This window comes from Lissotriton vulgaris, chromosome 2_1, assembly GCF_964263255.1.
Source record: "Lissotriton vulgaris chromosome 2_1, aLisVul1.2, whole genome shotgun sequence".
NCBI lineage: Eukaryota > Metazoa > Chordata > Amphibia > Caudata > Salamandridae > Lissotriton > Lissotriton vulgaris.
The window spans coordinates 1,060,058,699-1,060,078,503 of NC_141687.1; the positions used below are offsets into that span (position 1 = coordinate 1,060,058,699).

The window sequence follows — 19,805 nt, forward strand, 5'->3', positions numbered from 1 at the left end:
GCTGTGAATAAACTCCCGTAGGAGTATCTCCGCGCTAATGACAACCGGTAGAGAAACTGAGAAAGGAAGTGATGAAGTTAAAATTGTGCCAGTGAAGCTCCTATAATCCAACAAGGGTGCTTAGCTAGAATGAACTAAACAAAAGAGTTTTCAAGTATTTTCTGAAATGAAGATGGTTACAGCATTGCCTCAATGAGAGCGGGAGTGAATTCCAGAGGTTAGGACCTACCACGGACAGAGCCCTGCCACCTAACCTTGATCTAGTTATCTACCCCTGAATAGTAGTAAAGGTTGTTATTTATACCGAAAACTTGACTGGTCTATTTTTAAATTTCAATGTCAGCCATTTAAACATAATGATTAAATTAACATTCTGGGGCAGTTGCTTCTAGTAGTAAAGAATCCGAATTGGCTTGTGTCCTCGCAGCATTTATAGCTTTTAGTGGGGGATTTGCATGCAGGATTTTCTCGATCCATTCTGTCGCCTGGGAGATTGTTGAAAAAGAGCAATAGACAGAAAGATAAAGTACAAGAAAAAAAGTTTTAATGGAAGCAAGTTAAATTATTTGGTTGTGCTGAATGTAGAATGAAAGTTACACACATCACCAGAACAAAACAAGAAACAGACAGACATAATCCAACGGGAAAACAAGCATTGGCAATGCCAAAAGGTCTGGCTTATGAATGCACTGTCAAGCCAGACTTAGAAATCCATATACGTTAATAACTTCCGTCCTACATCTGCGCTTCTACCAGTGAGAAACACTTTAATAACATTGCAATGGCATGTTTGTGCCCCTAAAAGTTCAAGCTTAGACAGCTGGATTAATTAACAAAATGGTCCCAGCTGTATGGAGGGCAAGCACATTTTTTGTGGAAGCACACACCTTCTGCCCAATAAAAATATGTACTCCTGGCTCCCAATATATCAGTGGTGCACAAGCCCTGCACCTTATGATACCTAATTTCTGGCACCGTCAAGCCAGACCATAAAAAGAGAAAGTGCCGTTTGGAACACTAAAAGTAAGAAATGTTCAGGCTTTAGCCAGCTCTGAAATGGAGGGGAGACAACATGACTAAACCACATTTGCAGTAAAATAGGGAAAAAAGCAAACCTTTCGGCCATATAACATAAGAATAGAAAGGACATACTTTAGCAATGCTAAGAGAGAAAAGCAAGTAAAGGCAGACATTAGCCAGCATAGAAAGAAAGCTTAAAGTAATTGTCTTCACCGGCCTTGAAAGTATTGATTTTTCGTGGTCATTGTGATAGAAGGAATAGACCATAGCTAGCTTTGGGAGAGAGAGAGAGGAAGAGACCTTTTCCAGCATTCAAAACGAGAATGCAGGTTGGTAAGGTTTGTCAGCATTGAAAGAGAAGTTAAAGTACTGATCTTAGCCAGTACTGACAGAGGCCTGTGAGAACCAAAGGAGAAGAACATGGACAAGCCACTGCTCGCAATGGAAGATAATTTGTTTTCTTCTTAGTACACTACAGATTTACCAATCTCCGGCATGAAGACTAAGGTGAAGCAAAACACACTTCCTGAATATTTCAGAATTCAATATTTTCAGTACTTGGCACCTTGTTGCAATTGCAAATGTGGCATTACCCAACAAAGAAATTGAAACAAAATCTCCAATGACCAGCTCGCCGCCACCCTCAGCAGATCCGCTCCCACAGCCACAAACTATGACACCACTGCTGCCCGCACTCTACACACCCGGATCACGACTGCGCCAACACCATCGCCCCCCTCAAGAAAGTCTCCACCCCACGCCAAGAAAGCCAGCTGGTTTTCCAACAAACTCCGAGAGTGCAGACGCACCTGCAACCGACTCGAAATATTGTGGAGAAGCCCAAAAACCCCAACTGACCTCAAACTTCAAAACAGCTACGGCAGCCCACCACAAATTCATCAGATTCTCCAGGAAGGAAGTTCTACAGGACAGAATCTCCACCAACACTCAACAGCAAGGATTTCTTCGACATCATCAAGGAGTTTGCCCAACCCAACAGCGAGTCCACAGACATCACTCCCTCCCAGGACCTCTGCGACAGACTCAACACTTTCTTCCAACACAAAATCCAGACCATCTACGATAACTTGGACGACCACAACAACGACCCCCACGAGGAACCCCGCCCCCAGCAGTACGCAACCAACACTTGACAGCTGGACCGCCCTCAGCATCGCAGACACCTTGAGGATAATGAAGACCACTCACTCCGGGGCACCCATGCCCCCACCACATCTACCACAGAGTCGCAGACATCATCGCCCCGAACTCCCATGTATCATCAACCTGCTCCTTCAAGACCATCTCCTTTCCCGAAGACTGGAAACACGCCGAGAGCACCCCTCTCCTGATGAAACCTTCAGCGGACCCCACTGACCTCAAGAATGTCAGACCAATGTCCCTTCTCCCTTATCCAGCCAAAGTCATGGAAAAAGCAGTCAACAGCCAACTCTCGCCTCCACCGCAGAACACAGCATCCTCGACTCATCCCAACCTCTGTGCATCCTTAGACGCGGTCTCTCACCCACCCTGGCTTGCAGGCTCAACAATACGGAAATCCGTAACAAGGCCCTTGACTGGAACCTCTCCTTCCTCTCCGGCAGAACGCAACGAGTTAGACTCCCCCCCATTCCTCTCAGAACCGACTCCGACCACCTGCGGAGTCCCACAAGGATCCTCCATCAGCCCGACCCTATGCAACATCTACATGGCCCGCTCGCAGCCATCGTCCGCACAGACTCCACATCACATCATACGCAGACGGCACCCAGCTCACCCTCTCCCTATCCCACGAACCCAACATCACCAAACACAATTGTCAAGACTGGGTTGGACGCCGTCACCAGATGGATGAAGAGCAGCTCCCTCCAACTCAACACAGACAAAACCGAGATACTCATCAAGGGCCCTCAACCCAACACGGACCGCACACGCAACCTTGGAATTATTCTGGACTCTGAACTCAAAATGGACCGTCAGGTCAAACGCCATCACCTCCTTCTGCTACCACACCTTACGCCTCCTCCGCAAGACCTTCAAGTGGATCCCTCCCGAACATAGGAAAACTGTCACACATGCCCTCATCAGTAGCAGACTTGACTACTGCAACGCACTCTACGCTGGGATCAGCAAGAACCTCACCCTTTAACTCAAGAACACTGCCGCCAGACTAGTCCTCAACCTACCACGCCACTGCCACATCAGCCAGCATCTATGGACCCTACACTGGCTCGCCGTCAAAGAGAATCGCCTTCAAACTTCTCATCAACGCACAGAAGACCCTCCATAACCACCGGACCCGCCAGCCTGAACCACCGCCCGTGTTCCACGCTCCCCAGCGTGCAGTCCCCTTGGCCCAGCTTTCCCTTGCAGCAGTACCTCGGATCATGGAAGGCAGAACAGGGGGGCGCTCCTAATCCCTCCTCGCAGCCAAGACTTGGAACTCCCTCCCTCTCCAACTCCGACAGACTGCTTCACTCTCCAAGTTCCTAATGGATCTCAAAACCTGGCTCTAACATGGAACTCCATGAACCTTTAGGATCTGCAGACTCACCCAATTGCCCTCCCCCTACCTCAGCGCCTTGAAATCCGTTCTGGGTGAGTAAATAGAGCTTTACAAACTTCTGATTGATTGATTGACTGAATACATCGGGGTAGATGTTAAAGGTAAAAGGTTTGTCAGTAGAATGCTACTGAATAAAACACAATGTTCTTATTTGCACACCCCTAAAACAAGAATCTTCAGGTAGAAAGAGAAGAGGACAATGCAAGTATGTGACAGTAACAACAAAGACAGTGATTTTGACTCCAGGGACTCTGCTGCTATTCCTGTAGCTGGCTGTCCCACTTTCTGCTCGTAACAGTGTTTTGTGGCTTCCCGAAACCGGGATGCAGATGAGAAGTAGAATCATGGCATCCCTGTAACTGCTCAACTATTTGCCACAAAAGGCAGCAAAAATCTGAAGCAAATTTGAGACTTCAGTAGTACTTAACTTTATTTCTTTGCATCTGAGGTGGAACTGGTGCTGGACATTACTTGACATTATCGCTCCACACCCTTTTCTAGCATAGTTGTTTGGATTCGGAAGTGAGGAGGGATGGCTAATTCCCTCGCTTGGTCACACAAGATTTCCTTGTTTTAATTTCTTTCAGGCCCACCTGCCAAGGGAGGTATCTCTTGGAAATATATTCAAAGGTGAGCAATCTGCAGGTAGAAGTAGCCATAAGAAGAAAGTTACTTACCTTTGGAAACAATCTTTCTAGTGCATAATCTAATTAAAGATTCCTCATCAATCCCTCCTTCTCCTGAAGAAAATTCATAGGGCTTTTAATAAGATGTCATCTTTGTTTACTGCCACCTATTCATTATAGACATTATTCTCAACCCCGCCTCGAGACACTCCGTGTAAATAAACAGATGATAACTGATGTTAGATCACGGTGATGAGTGCTTTATGGCTCCAGTTAAATCACAGCGACTGAGACAGATCCAGCTCACTGCCATTGCCAGAGAGCTATTTCAGAATACCTACATATACACATCCTGCAGTTCAGGGTGGGCTAGGAGCATTTTCAGTTTACCATGATCTCCCTCAGCTTCACCAGCCACCCCTTAGGTGTTCATGTAGTGATGGTGGTGGTAGCTGCTTATATTCAAAGATCGGGAATAACTGTATTCCTCTACCTCAGCGCCTGGTTGCTGACGCAGGATACAGTTAAACTATGGTGGAACTCCTGACATTGTTGTGTTTCACCATAAATTAGCTCACCTTATTCCCCCTGCGGTTTTATGAATTGGGTCAATTATGCATACTGTTAAGTTCCAGGCTTTCCCTCTGCAGCAATTAGACCAGCACATTCAGGCTATGATCCAGATGTTTCAGGGTCGCTCCTTGGACCAGGTGAGGATGGTACTGAGGCTTCTGAAGCGTCTGGAGCTCTTAGTCTTGTGCATCCTCTTGTCAACCTCAGCAGGTGACACACATGAGCCCTACTGCAGAATTTGAAGGCCCAGTGGGTTCTGCATCAAGGTTGCATGTCCGACAGCATTCAAATCTTCGAGGAAGCAACTCAAGGTCGGTAGTGGTTGACAGAATGCAGTTTGTCTTGCAACAGGCCTTCCTTCCCCCACCCAGAGTTGACAGAGGTGATGGACTCATCACTGCTGGATATGGTTATCACCTGTGCTAGGTTGGGTCTGGTCCAGGGTCTTGTTTTCTGTGTTGAAGTTTCCACAAGTACACCCATTAAGGAATACATTGAACTGGAATGAGGCAAAGGAATCCTCTATGCCTCCTGTCTTAGCAATATGGCAGGGTCCTCCACCCACACCTACTCAATTCACACTCCATTTTTGATTTGAGGCCTGATAGGTTGGATGTCATTCTCACTGCCAGATGCCCATCCAAAAAATCCATTAATTCCAGGTGCCTTAACAAGTTTGAGACATGTTGTAGTGTCTGAATGTTGATGTTGTATTTAGTCCAGCAGGGCCTTCCATTGGACAATATAAAATGTTTATTTGTTGGCCCTTTCAGCCTGTCTACATTTGGCAGACCAGCCATCCTTGCTTAGATCACCTGTTATAATGAGGTTCATAGAAGGTCCGACACATTTCCTTCCATGCCGTTTGTAATGCCACAGTGGTATCTTAACTTGATTTTGACAGTTCTCTTGTGTACCCTCAAGCCAATGCATAGTTGCTCAAAGTGTCTTCTAACCTTGAATGTGGTCTTCCTCATATTGATTGCTTTAACTTATCGCCTGAGTGAACTACAAGCACTTTAAGTGCAGCCACCCTGCAACTTTATTCCAGACAAATTATTGACAGTGACATGAGAAGCTTTCAAACCTAAAGTTGTGACTCCCTTCCACAATGGAAAATCAATCATGCTACTAGTGATTTCTGCTTCCCCCTCAAAAAGGAGAGGCTTCATTAGTTGGCCCTCAAAAAAGCTCTAGGCTTTCACATAGACTGTACCAAGGATCATTGTGTGGACAATCCACTTATTTTGAGGTTCTCCAGATCAGAGAATGGGAGGATGGCTCAAAAGCGGACGTTTTTGAGGTGAACACTCCTCTCCATTAAAATCTAATAAGCAGTGGCCACGAAGCAGCCCCCAGAACCTCTGAGAACCATTCAACCAGGTCCAAGGATGCAACTACTGTGTTGGCATCAGGAGTGCCTGTCCTCTCGATCTGCCTGTCTGCGATGTGGGTGTAGGTGCATACGTTCACGGAGCACTACTGCCTTGACTGAGACCTCATGAAAAACTTAAGAATTTACTGGGGCTACCTCGGATCCATGGACACCACACGTGTGGCAACTGTAATGTGTGCGATAACACCTTTGAAGGAAGTGTCTTTGTGTACTGTAACATTCAAATTTGGCACTAGGAGTTTACTGTCGATCCAAAAATGTGATCTACTGTCTAGTGTGTCCATACAATAAGGCATATGTTGGGCAGACCAGTCAGGAAATGCACCACTGCATCAGCCAACACAAATCAAGAAATAGGTGCCGTACAATGTCAGCCCCTCCAGTCCAGCATTTTTCGCAATGTAAACATAGTGTCAAATCTAAAATGGACAGTTCTGTGAGAATTAAAATCAGACAATGACATGTCTTTTTAAGACATGAGGCGTTAATGATAAAATTAAGAACGTCTGGAACGGGCCTCTATGAAATGTTGTAGTAGATATTGTTTTTTAGAATATAAGACTTTACCCCTGCTCATCTAGTGGCAGCAGTCTGTTCTCGGACTTCTCTGTAAACAAAATATCGATGATAAGAAGAGGCACTGTTGTATAATCCTTGTAAGTGCATTTTATTCTCTCCTATCAGGGGCGCTACGCCCCCAAATTTAACGTGGCACAACATTGCTTTTCAACAACGTGCTCCGTAATCTGAACAGCCACCCACGGTTAAGCCTATTCTAATCAAAGCTGATGCTAAACTAGGCAACACTACATGTCGCAGTAACACTGTGTCCCCGATAGGAAGGCCAACGCCACAGAGACTTTCCGCAGTTTGATGCGATACTACAAGTCCCAGCAACGATGTTCACCAAACCGGAATGCCGACATCACTGCACCTTCACGTAAAAACAGGATTTAGCCTGAAAAGGAAAATTCAGGGAGTTCATGACTTCGTTGAAGGAGGTGTGCCAGCCGGAATGCTTGGGGACTCTATGTGCACCCAGAATTCGGCGCCCCTGCAAACTGCGACTGCAGCAGAGAAACAAGTGGAATAATTGAAAAAGAAAGACTGAAGGTAAACTGAAGACCTTTTTGAACGGCATATGGCTTTAATGTCATAGTTTTTTTTTTACCCAAAAGCTCACCAACATTGTGTATTTCTTACTTCAGTTAAGCCTATATATCCTAATGGTCTTTGCAACCGCGACATAGGTCACGCGCTCACCTTGAAGCTTAAGTCTCGTCACAGTTAAGGTGCTTAACCTGGCAAACTGAGTTTTGATTAGCAAATATGGCACACAAATCTTGTAACTCCATGGGTATCCAAGTTAATAAAAAATACACACACACACCCACACACACACACACACCCTGCCCCCCCTTACCTCCCTTCCCCGCTTACAGGATCAAGCAGAGATCTTCTGGCACGGACCTCTTAACAATCTCAGTCAAGGATAAAAACAAAAGCACACCAGGATTGCAGTGTGCAGTGCAGATTTTATTCAAGTATATACATCCAGAAATGCTCTGACTTAGTTCCCACCACAGACGCGTTTCGCTCACTTGCACGAGCTTGATCACACACGTATATATATATATATATATATATATATATATATTACCTACTGGCGGTCGCCAGTAGGTAGTTATAGTTAGGATTTTTTTCAATGTTAAATCTCAAAATTCTATTTGGAATAACTTTGGCACCGGTTGACGAATCTGCCTGAAAATTTCATGAAAATGGCCTCGTCGAGCTCCGGTCCTTCCCTGAAAGTTTGGGGGGGATACAATAAGCGGGGGCCGAGATAAAAGGGGGGTCCCAAAACGCGTTTTCCCCATGTTAATTTCCATAGGGCGGTCGATTTCACTTTTAGCCCGAACGGCTGAATGGATTTACACCAAACTTGGCAAAATTGTAGGGACTGGTAGCCCGATGTGCCTTTGCTATGTCTCAAGATATGTGCTCCAGTGGATTTTGAGTAATTTAGGTTAAAAAAAATATATATATCTATAGCAGCGCACCGGTGCGCGCACCAGGGAGCGCTCCGGGCGCGTGACGCGAGGTGCGCATGGAAAGCTGATTGGCTCTCGGGTGTCTGTAAACATTCGAAACAGTCCAGAGCGGTCACCATCTTGTGTCTCGGTAAAATCGAGACACAAGAGGTGGCTAAAACAAAGTGGGAACTGACCATAAGGCGTCAGGGATAGACCCCTTTGACCCCCTAGGTTTGATGTGGGGGCTATAAAAGGGCCCCGCGGGGCATTTAAAATATATTTTTTTTTTTCGTTTTGCGCGGGGGAAGCGCACGGTGCGCGCACCGGGGAGCGGCCCTGGGAGCGTACTATGAGGAAAAAAGGTGACAGAGTTTTTAAAAAATGAAGTTTTGATTGAGAAATTGGAGGTAGTTCTAAAAAGAACTTTTTTTTTTCTTCTTTTTGTTGTTTTATATTTTTTTTGTGTTTTTTGAACTTTTTGAACTTTTTTTGGCTTTTCAAAACAGTTTTATATATTTTTTTGTATTTTTTAGGGGGAGAAACAAAAAAAGGGAATTGAAACTGGCTCAACTGGAGCAAAAAAACAAAAAACCCAAAAAATTACTTCTTTTTGGGGCACTTGTGATTATCACCTGCAAGGACGATGAGCTTAACACTTTGTTCCCCATAGGAGATAAGCTTGCCACAAGCAGTACAAGTAATTTTAAAATCAGCAAATCTCGGCTGAATGCAAGGCATCACCTCAGATGTTTCTGGTTGCGAGGAAGTGGGTTGGTTTCTTTGGGAGGGGGTCCTTGATGACTGGGGGAGGTTACTGGCCAGTTCCCGGAACTCTGCACGAGAGTAGTTGTTTGGATGCTTTCTTGTCATGTGCCGAATCATGGTATAGTTACCAAAAGAATATTTCTTGTTTGGGTTGCCCCGTGAAAGTTCATCATTGCAGATGAGGCAAGTCACCTTGGGAGCATTCACCTTTTTTTTCCCCTCTGGAATTGAAAAAAACTGCCAAACAATGTGTGGTTTGGGTTTGTAAGGTGTATTTTCTTCTGGCAGCCATCTTCTTCTCCCCTCCTCCTCTTCCTCTTCCTCCTCCTCCTGTTCTTGACCACCAATATAATTTGGAGCTGGTCCTCTTGGTGGTGGTGGTGGGGCAGATGCACCAGCTGATGCTACTACTGAAGCCATTATTTGGAGCAAAAAAGTAGAGAGAGCAACAAACAGGTCTTCCTCAGTCAAAGGACAAAGTCAGAATAAGGAAAAAAGGTGGGGTCTTTCATCATTTAGAAAAAAAAACTGTCCTGAACCAATGAGAAGTGTTATTTTCAGGTCACAAGACCAGGGGCTTCATCATTATGAAACTAAAACTGTTATGAACCAATGAAAAGTGTTATTTTCTGCTCACATGACCCGACGCGCTTACGCTACGCGCCCGGGGCGCGCCCGGGGGCGCGCCCCGGGTCGCGCAGCGTAAGCGCGCCGGAAGTTTACGTTGTGCGATCGTATTCGCTCGAGTACTTCCGGGTGCGCTTACGCCGTGCGTATCACGCGGTCGCGGCTACGCGATACGTCACGATCATGTTTTCGTTTGCGATCTTGGCGCTCACGGGACGCTCCCCGGAGCGCGCCCCGGGGCGCTTTTCAGAAATACGCTTTTCGGGGCGCTCCCCGGGGCGCGCTCCGGGAGCGCTCCCCCAAAAAATTAAAAAAAAAAAATGGGATAATTGTAGGGACAGGTAGCCCTATTCTGAAGTGGTTTGTAAAAAACATTAACTTTAGAAAAATATGTATTGTGCTACATTGGGCTTAATATATGTTAGAGCCAAATGTAGCCCAAAGTAGCCCAATGTAGCCCAAAGATGGCCACCAGAGATCAAAAATTGTAAATGTAGCCCAAAATTCAACTAGATGTAGCCCAACTGTAGCCCAATGACAGAATGTACCAGAGTGTTAAAAAGAACAACTAGAGTGCTAACAGTCTTATTTATAAAGTGAAACTTATAGTTAGGAATTGGCATTAAAAAAACCTTTGAAATTCACTGAAAAAACCATAGGTTTCACACCAGTTATAGTTAGGAATTAGCATTTAAAAAACCTATGAAATTCACTGAAAAAACCATGGGTTTCACACCGGTTATAGTTAGGAATTAGCATTTAAAAAACCTATTAAATTCACTGAAAAAACCATAGGTTTCACACCAGTTATAGTTAGCTGGAAATTTTACTGATATAAAACCATTGAAATTCCCACGTTATAGTTAGTCGGACTCACTATAACTTGCGCGTGCAATGCACTGCTGATGACATCACATATTACATCACTCATGACATGGTCAGTGACATCACTCATGACATCACTGATGACACCATCCAGTGAATATGTGTCTTTCTGAAAAATAAATATTAGTGAGTTATTTTTAAATATTTAAATACATATATTAGTGTTTCACTTTGTGTATAAGTGGCTACATGTGTTGATAAGTAGCTACATGCGTATGTATATGGGTTATTTGATATTTTTATTAGTATCAGTATGAGTGTCTATATGGTTTGATGGAGGTATTACTTAGCGCATAGATGCATGAGTGACTGACTCTTAGTTTGTATGTGTTTTGAAGACAGCATATGTACAGGACTGTATGGGTGGATGAGTGTCTATATGTGTTTGTTAGTGAGTGAATGACTGTCTCACTAGTGTCTTTATCAGTAACTACATATGTTTTAATCTAGAATATATGAATATTGATGTATATAAGTGAGTATATGTGAGAGTAAGAGATTGTAAGATTTCCTGTTTAAATAAGTATGTGTTTCTATAAGTGATTGTTTAAGAGAGTAAGTATGTGTAAGTTTCAATAGAAGTAAGGTGGAAGTGTGTGTATAACTCTATATTCAAATAAATGGTTGTTCAATAGTTTATTTGCACGTGTGAATATGTGTGTGAGTAACTTTTGGATGAATGTCGGTGTGTAACAGGATGTATAGGTGTATCTCTTCATATGATGAGTGAGTATATGTATGAGTGACTTTATAGAACTGTTGGTGAATGAGTGGATGTGTATATAGATAGTGGAAGTACAGAATTGCTTGTTGTAACTGATATAGGTATGTCCATTTTTTAAAAATTTCAGTTTCTATTTTTGAATATGTGTCTCAAGGGTTACTTTACACTGAGAGGAGGTCTGTCACTGTGTCACAAGGATGGTGTCATCAGTGATGTCATGAATGATGTCACTGACCATGTCATGAGTGATGTAATATGTGATGTCATCAGCAGTGCATTGCACGCGCAAGTTATAGTGAGTCCGACTAACTATAACGTGGGAATTTCAATGGTTTTATATCAGTAAAATTTCCAGCTAACTATAACTGGTGTGAAACCTATGGTTTTTTCAGTGAATTTAATAGGTTTTTTAAATGCTAATTCCTAACTATAACCGGTGTGAAACCCATGGTTTTTTCAGTGAATTTCATAGGTTTTTTAAATGCTAATTCCTAACTATAACTGGTGTGAAACCTATGGTTTTTTCAGTGAATATATATATAAATTCATTTGCAGGTTAACACAACTTTACACGAAGGCCACAGGAAGACTTTCAATTCACTCGGTTTATTGCCAGCATGCAAACACAGGGCTTCTCATCATTACCCTTCCTTTTTAAATGTTCCGCCTGACGCGTTTCAAGAGTTCACTCTCCCTTTTTCAAAGGCGCATTCGGTTCTGGCATCGATGTTGTCATTTCCGCATTTGCACTTTTATCCTTCTCACCTGCCTTCAGGGCGTAGCCAAACACATGGCTTTCTGGGTGCTGTAGTGCATTGCCGATTTTCACCAAGTGGTTATGCACATCGTGTCCAAGTCGCCCTGTGTTTGCATGCTGGCAATAAACCGAGTGAATTGAAAGTCTTCCTGTGGCCTTCGTGTAAAGTTGTGTTAACCTGCAAATGAATTTATAATTGACGGCCTGACACGGTCGTGCACAGAGGCCCACTGCAGGCAAGCGGATCTTGTCACAGCATCGTGTCAAGCTGTGATGGAAAGAAGGAAGCAAGGCAGCGTCTTTGCAGGAAGGTGTCTACCTTTCACATTGTCAGCAGAAAAGCGGAGCACAGGACTGCAGCATTCCGCTTCCAACCCACAAGGGAAATACAGGTTTTAAATTTGGACACGATGTGCATAACCACTTGGTGAAAATCGGCAATGCACTACAGCACCCAGAAAGCCATGTGTTTGGCTACGCCCTGAAGGCAGGTGAGAAGGATAAAAGTGCAAATGCGGAAATGACAACATCGATGCCAGAACCGAATGCGCCTTTGAAAAAGGGAGAGTGAACTCTTGAAACGCGTCAGGCGGAACATTTAAAAAGGAAGGGTAATGATGTGAAGCCCTGTGTTTGCATGCTGGCAATAAACCGAGTGAATTGAAAGTCTTCCTGTGGCCTTCGTGTAAAGTTGTGTTAACCTGCAAATGAATTTATATATATATATATATATCATACAACAAAGTTTGCCTGCTGAAAGAAGAGCCCCAATCAGGTAGGTGAGTTTGCGCCAGAATTTATTGAAGGAAAAACGTCTTCCAAACAGCAAGCAGTGCCTCGCAAAAGTTCTTGCCTTGCCCTACGCGTTTCGTGTTGCCACTTCCTCAGGGGCTGCAGGCATGTTGAAGACAAAGTCACAGCAGTTTTCTGATTGCACTTATTTTAAGACGAAAGTCTCTGCCCCAGTGGGCGTGGCCTACCGCTAGGCCTGCTGGAATCTGAAGTGCCTTCATATTTCTCCAGTGAGCAGTCGTGACAAAGCTTCTATTATGTTAATTAATATCCCAAGTGGGTGGCGACGACCATGTTCGTGTTGGAATAGTTGTTACATTCCTCCAATGGCATACCCGACTCCACACTGCAGCGTCTGTTGGCACTGCAGCAAGAACTGCACAGAAGTGTAGCTGGGCTTCTCTCGCGGCAGATTCCAGCAGGCCTTTCTCAGATTCAGGGCGATACCATTCTACTAAGTATCGTAATGGGGTGGCGCAAAAGTAAAGTTGGATGTCTGGGACCCCAAACCTCCTTTCACCAGCGGGAGGATCGATATAGGGTGCTTAAGCCGAGGTTTTCGGCCTTGCCAGATAAATTGTGCTAGCTCAGATTGAGTCTGTTTAATCCAACCAAGGGGTGGAGACAGAGAGGCAAAGTCTGGGATAAGTATAGGATCTGGGGAAGGATAGGCATTTTAATAGTGGCTATCCTGCCACCCAAGAAAGTAAATGGTGTTTCCATCGAGTCCGTTCCTTACGTTTAAGTGTGCGCAGTTTAGCAAAGTTGGTGTCAACTGTTGACGTGATATTAGGGCCTAAGCATATCCCTAAGTATGAGACTTGTTTTGAGGACCATTGAAGGGAGTGTTTTTCTTGAGGGCGGGTTAAGGTGGATGAAGATAGGGAGAGATTGAGCGCCTCCGATTTGTCCAAGTTAATTTTAAACCCTAAAGCTGATGCAACACTATTCATCTCGGTAAATCTGGATCTTAAGGCAGGGATTGGGTCTGGTATGTATGTCCCCACCAAATTTGATACCGTTTATGAGAGGGTTACGTTTAATCCGCAGGGCTAGGGGCTCCATATATAAGGCAAATAGGAGGGGGGAGAGCGGGCATCCCTGCCTAGTGCCTCTGCTAATAGGAAACCGTGAGGATGTGTGCCCATTAACCCTGACCGTGGCTTTAGGGAATTAATAGCAGTTAAGGATCCGGGTGCGTAGTTTCTCACCCAATCCCGCCTGCATGAGAACTGGTTCCAAATATAGCCAATTGACCCTGTCGAAGGCCTTCTCGGAGTCAATTGTAAGCAACATGTACTCTCCTTGTGTCTGGGAGGCCTTCTCAATCAAGTGGAGAACCCTTTTGGTGTTGTTACTCATTTGGCGCTGTGGGATAAATCCAGCCTGGTCTGGCTCCACCAAGGCGGACATATATGGTGGCAGACAAGAAGCAAGTTTGCTAGTGTACTGTTTAATATCTATAATAAGAAGAGATCTCGGCCTGTATGCTCCACAAGATGTTTTGTCCTTACCGGGTTTGGGAATGGCAACCAGGCTTCGAGCATTTCGTCTGGTATTGCCCCTACTTGCGTGAAAAAGTTGACTAGTTTTGTCAATAGCGGGGCTAACAGGGGTCACAATGTCTTATAGAAAGCTGCTGAGTAGCCGCCAGGCCCCACGGATTTGCCCAATTTGAGATGGGAGATGGCCGCGATAACTTCCTCAATTCTGATGTCCCTAGCTAAATGTTTCCCCTGTGCCGGCGTGAGAGATGGTATGCCTGCCGCTGCTACATAATCGGCACTACAAGAGGCATCTAGGCGTTCACCAGTATAAAGATGTGCGTAAAAATCATGGAAGGTCTCTGCTATTTTGGAATCCTCCGTAGTTAACTCCCTGCCCTCCGTGCGAATAGTTTGGATGCTCTGACTCTGCTGGCCTCTCGAAGTTTGTGTGCTAGTAGGCAACCACATTTATCCTCTCGAGTGTAGAACGCGTGACGCAGCCGAAGGGATGCGAATTCGGCTTTATCTTGATCTATGATGGCCATGTCTGAACTGGGGTGGTGTGGTGAGCAAAATAACAATGGATTTAGGCCCAGATCTCTGTACTGGGGTGAATGTATGACATTGTTCTGCATTCTGTCCATCAACTGTTGTTTTTGCATTTGTCACCCGAGTGGGACGGGTATGCTCGGACGTGAGTTCCGTGCTCTCCACGCCCCTGGAGTCTAGCTATCCTGGCTGATGACGGCTGATAGCCAGACACCGGTCCTAGGATGCTTGATTCCAGTCCAGGGAAGACATGGCTTGGCAGTTCGGGCTGGACTGTTCCCATGAGGCACAGGGTCAAGGCTGAGTTGCATATGGCCATGTCTGAACTGGGGTGGTGTGGTGAGAAAAATAACTATGGATTTAGGCTCAGATCTCTGTACTGGGGTGAATGTATGACATTGTTCTGCATTCTGTCCATCAATTGTTTTTGCATTTGTCACCCCGAGTGGGACGGGTATGCTCAGAAGTGAGTCCCGTGCTCTCCACGCCACTGGAGTCAAGTTATCCTGGCTGATAGCCAGAAACCGGTCTTAGGATGCTTGCTTCCGGTCCAGGGAAGACATAGCTTGGCAGGTCGGGCTGGACTGTTCCCATGAGGCACAGGGTCAAGGCTGATTTGCATTTGGCCATGTCTGAACTGGGGTGGTGTGGTGAGCAAAATAACGATGGATTTAGGCCCAGATCTCTGTACTGGGGTGAATGTATGACATTGTTCTGCATTTTGTCCGTCAACTGTTGTTTTTGCATTTGTCACCCCGAGTGGGACCGGTATGCTCGGACGTGAGTTCCGTGCTCTCCACGCCACTGGAGTCTAGCTATCCTGGCTGATGACGGCTGATAGCCAGGAACCGGTCCTAGGATGCTTGATTCCGGTCCAGGGAAGACATGGCTTGGCAGTTCGGGCTGGACTGTTTCCATGAGGCACAGGGTCAAGGCTGATTTGCATATGGCCATGTCTGAACTGGGGTGGTATGGTGAGCAAAATAATGATGGATTTAGGCCCAGATCTTTGTATTGGGGTGAATGTATGACATTGTTCTGCATTCTGTCCATCAACTGTTGTTTTTGCATCTATCTTGATCTAGGGCTGCCAACTGTTGCCGCACTGTGCGTAATTGGTATCCTATTCTATGTGCCCCATTCTCTGATGTATTTGTTCAAGCTCGTGTACCTGTTGGGTGAGGTCATCTCTCTTGTGACTACGTTCAACATTTTCCGCCGTAGCAATGGCGACAAATTCCCCTCGTATGACAGCCTTAAAAGCTATCCATTGCGTTGACAGAGTAGTGTCATTGTTAGCATTGTATGCGAGATACTTTTTGATCCCCTTCTGGACCTGTTGTTCGTAGAGAAGCCTTCTGGAGAAGTGTACCTCGCAAGCGCCATTGCCGGATGGATTGGTGAGCATGGGTCGGAGCTTGAACGTTGCAAGGACTGGTGCGTGGTCTGATAAGGAGGAGGTCATAATCTCAACCTCCGTCGCCAGTGCAAGCAAGGAAGTTGAGCAAGACCACTGACTTATTGTCAGTGAAATTGCTCTGCCTCCCTCGCAGCTCCACCATTAAGTGAGGCCTTCCCCCGAGCCTCTGCACTCTCGAGTGTTGGTGTTTGAGGCCCTCCTCCACCCGTAGGTTTCACCTGCGCCTCATCCCTGGTGGTCCTGTGGACCTCTGTCCCATTCCTTTGCTCCGCTTTTTCTCTCCTTTTTTACTAGTTTTTTCACCTCACTTCTATCTCTCCCTTAACTCTCCTTCTGGGTCTTAACCTCCATTTCCTGTGGTTTTACCCTAATTTCAAGCTCCCCCCTTCACTCTCCTGTGTCTTTCATCCGTTTTTCACTCGTTTTTCACCCTCATCTCAATCTTCCCCTTTCACTATAATGTGTCCTCTGTGTCTTTCCTCCACTCATTCTTGCACTTTTGCTGCCTTATTTGCACTTTTCTCTCTCTTTTTGCCTTTGTCCTTTTGCCTTTGTAGCCCGATTTCCTTGCCGCTGCTGAAAGTCATTGAGAAAGCCATAAACAGCTAACTCGCCACATTCATCGAAGAGCACAACATCTTCGACTCCTCCCATTCCAGCTTCAGAAAAAAACACAGTACGGAAACCGCCCTCCTTGCCGCAACAGACGACATCCGTACCTTACTGGACAAAGGAGACACACCAGCCCTCATCCTCCTCGACCTCTCAGCGGCATTTGACACAGTCTCACTGCACCCTAATATGCAGACTCCACGACACTGGGATCCAAGACAAGGCCCTCGACTGGATCCGCTCCTTCCTCTCCGGTAGAACGCAGCGGGTCAGACTCCCCCTCCCCCCGCCCCCTTTCCTCTCAGACCCTACACCTACCACCTGCGGAGTACCCCAGGGGTCCTCCCTCAGCCCTACGCTCTTCAACGTCTACATGGCTCTGCTCGCCCCTATCGTCAGAACCTACAGACTCAAGATTGTGTCAAAAGCAGACGCCACCCAACTCATCTTCTCCCTATCCAACGAACCCAACACCTCCAGACAAAACTTTGAAGAAGGCAGGAAAGCTGTCGCCAAATGGATGAAAAACAGCTGCCTACAACTAAACACAAAGAAAACGGAAGTACTCATCATGGGCCCAAACCCAGACTCCTGGAACGACACCTGGTGGCCCCCCGCCTTCGGAAGCCCGCCCACCCCCACGACCATGCACACAACCTGGGAATCATCCTGGACTCATAGTTCAAATTGGACTGCCAGATCAACTCCGTCTCATCCTCCTGCTGCCACACCCTCCGCCTCCTACGTAGGACCTTGAAATGGATCCCCTCGACCACAGAAAGACCGTCACTCACGCCCTGGTCACCAGCAGGCTCAACTATGGCAACGCACTCTGTGCCGAAATGAACAAAAACCTCACCCGCAAGCTACAGAACACCCAAAACGCAGCTGCAAGATTAGTCCTCAACCTGCCAAGCCACTGCCAAATCTCCCAGCACCTGCGCCCACTCCACTTGCTCCCCATCGAAGCTAGAGTCACCTTCAAGATGCTAACCCACGCTCACAAGGCTCTCCATGACACCGGACCAGCATACCTGAACAGCTGACTCAAATTCCATGCACCCCAAAGAACCCTACGATCAGCCCACCTCTCCTATGCCGTGGTCTCCCGCACCAGAAAGACCAGATAGGGAGGCCGCTCCTTCTCCTTCCGCGCGGCCAGTACCAGGTACGACCTTCCGCTCCACCTCAGACAGATCACATCGCTCCCCATCTTCGCAAGTAACCTCAAAACCTGGCTCTTTGACAGACCCCCTTCTTGATGGACTGAAACCTGCGAAACCCGCCCCCCCTCCCCCAACACCTCCAGCGCCTTGAGACACTTACTGGTGAGTAGTCGTGCTTCACAAACACCTGATTTGAAGTCTAGAATAGGTTTTATGTGCTCCTGAGTGAGAAGTGTATGCCCGGTTGTGAGGGTGTAAGTGTCTCCAGAGGTCTATCAACCTTAGGTCTGCTACCCAGGTAATCACGGCCATTGAGAGAGCTCTGGCCTGTCCCGCACCCTGGCAGGAGCGGTCAGCACTGTTATCAAAAAACTAAATTCAGGTCACTACCCAGGATGATTCTACGCTCTGTGGTGGTCGTGGTATCAGTGAGGGCATCATGGAGGAAACTTTCTTGTCTGTCGTTTGGAGCATATATAGATCCCACTATGAGTGACATGCCCCCAACTATAAATTGGTACGTGCGAAGCCGACCTCTGATCTCAGTTTCCTTCTGCAATATTTTGCCTTGAAAGGACCGTGACACTAGGATGGCTACCCCCGTGATATAGTAGGCCCTGATGAAAACTTTTATATCGGAAATATGCAAGATTTCAGCCGGTGACAATCTTTGGGAAGGAGGTGGGTGTCCTGCAGGAGGCCTATGTCTGCTTTGGTGTGCTCCAGATAGGAAAGGACCGCCCTGTGCTTCATAGGGTTGTTCAGGCCTCTCACATTTAGAGTGAGAATTTTGAGTGTGTTGGGAGGCAACAGGGAAGGGAGACTCGGGAGAGAGCTATGAAGGGAAGCGCTAATGCCAGCAGTTAGACGGAGTAAGATGTGTGAAGATCCAGGGGAAGACCCTCTATGGTAATCAGAGGACAGGCAGGCGAGATGGACGAGGAAACCCAAACCCAAAATAAAAGAAAACCCCCAATAAACCGTCTACAGCAATGAGCTAGAACATAAAGGTATAAAATGAGAACAGTGAGAACACTAGTCAGTCATCGCATGAGGACCAGTACAGCATCGTAATGGGGTCCATATTGTGGCCAAGCGTGGAGGCACCCGCACCCGTCTGCCCGCCTAAAGATGCATAGTAGGAAAATCGGGCACTCCTGCCCCTTCACGAATTCCCGGGTTGGGTCCCTGCTAGAGCCTCCAGGGTGGTCTCGAGAGCAGCTCGTTGTCCCCTGGCAATTTGTCTTGTCTCCTTCTGCCTTGCCAAGCCAAGGGTGTGGACTCAGGCCCAGAATGTGTGCTGTGATAATCATCCTTCTCACTCGGTGGGGATATTCCCAAAAGGCGACAAGCATCAGTGAGAGAACGTAATTGTGTCAGCTTTCCATTGTGATGGAAAATAAGTCTAAATGGACGGCCCCAGGAGTAGGATGTCCCCATCTGATGGAGGTGGTCTGTGACTGTGCGAAACTGCCGGCACCGCTGCAGTGTTACTGACGAGACGTCTTGGAAAAGCACTGGGTTTGGTCTTTGAATTGGATGGGGTGCATAGATCTGTTGAGAATGGCCTCCTTCGTTTTAAATTTGTGAACGCAGACAAGAATGTCTGCCGGTGGAGCGTTGTTCGCTCGAGGGGGGCCCACTCTGTGTGCTCTATCTAATTTAATCTCTGTGTTGGTCGGATTACCCAAGATGTAGTTGAAAAGCTCCCTAGTGAACGTGAATAGGTTGCTGGTGGCTGCTTTGTTCACAACACCCCGAATGCGGATGTTATGTCTGCGGGAGCGATTTTCTAAGTCTTCCAAGT

The 19,805-nt window shown here is 46.4% G+C and overlaps 1 protein-coding gene across 2 annotated transcripts in view; it reads left to right on the plus strand.

Annotated features, from left to right (window-relative positions):
• Positions 1–19,805, plus strand: part of LOC147731591 (signal transducing adapter molecule 2-like) — a 520,259-nt gene that overhangs the window by 275,020 nt on the left and 225,434 nt on the right. The window lies entirely within an intron of this gene.